Source organism: Bison bison, unplaced genomic scaffold (assembly GCF_000754665.1).
Source record: "Bison bison bison isolate TAMUID 2011002044 unplaced genomic scaffold, Bison_UMD1.0 scf7180017864043, whole genome shotgun sequence".
NCBI lineage: Eukaryota > Metazoa > Chordata > Mammalia > Artiodactyla > Bovidae > Bison > Bison bison.
In genome coordinates, this window is record NW_011494615.1 from 3118404 (window position 1) to 3119243 (window position 840).

An 840-nucleotide genomic window follows, 5' to 3' on the forward strand; every position below is an offset into this window, starting at 1 on the left:
ATGGCATCACTGACTCAATGGATATGAGTTTGAGCAAGCTCCAGGAGATGGTGAAGGACAGGGAAGCCTGGTGTGCTGCAGTCCATGGGGTCACAAAGAGTCAGACACAACTGACCTACTGAACAACAAAATAACAATGACCAACATTTAAAATCCAGAGGCTTTTCTGTAAAAAGTCTGCATTCTGGCTTCTCTTGAAAAAAAACATTGGAAGAAGAGCCTCCCTGCTGAAGAATGTAACCGCCTCCTTGACTGGCCAGAATGCTGCGATTGGCCAGATCTCACCTGCCTGCCTTCATTCCATCACCTGCCTGGCCCCGTAAGCATTTGGGTTTGCAGCCCCTGAGCTAACTGGATTGTGGCGCTACTGGCTACATGCCACCCCTGCCAAGCACCCAGGAAGGTGGAGGTCATGTGCTCAGAGACCATGCCCAGGGCCCTTGTCCTGCAGCCTGACCTCAGCCTCAGTCCGGCAGCTGTGACTTGCTCCAAGACAACATTTCTCCTTTGTCTCGTTCCTTTCATGGGATGGGCCCATGGGAAGCTTTGTTTTCACGGCCAGTTTGGGAGTACAAGGGCCTAATGGAATCATTGCCCTGACTGTACATGTCACACTTGTCCTCCTGGACAGTCTGATACACCAAGGCGGGGGGAACAGGAAGACATGGAAGGGACAGAAGGTCATGGACAGAAGGGGCTCCCGTACTGGAATGCTGACCTTTGAGCAAGTCTGGTACCTTCATCACCTCTTCAGATCAAGTCCCAGTGGAAATGAGGAGACAGCCAGGTGGGCTGGGACTTTCCTAGGAGAAGGACTCCTCATCTCACTTGCCCGGGAAA

At 52.1% G+C, this 840-nt stretch overlaps 1 protein-coding gene across 1 annotated transcript in view; it reads left to right on the forward strand.

The window, feature by feature from the left end:
- SCN5A (sodium channel, voltage-gated, type V, alpha subunit) overlaps positions 1-840 on the forward strand; it is an 87610-nt gene that overhangs the window by 53518 nt on the left and 33252 nt on the right. The window lies entirely within an intron of this gene.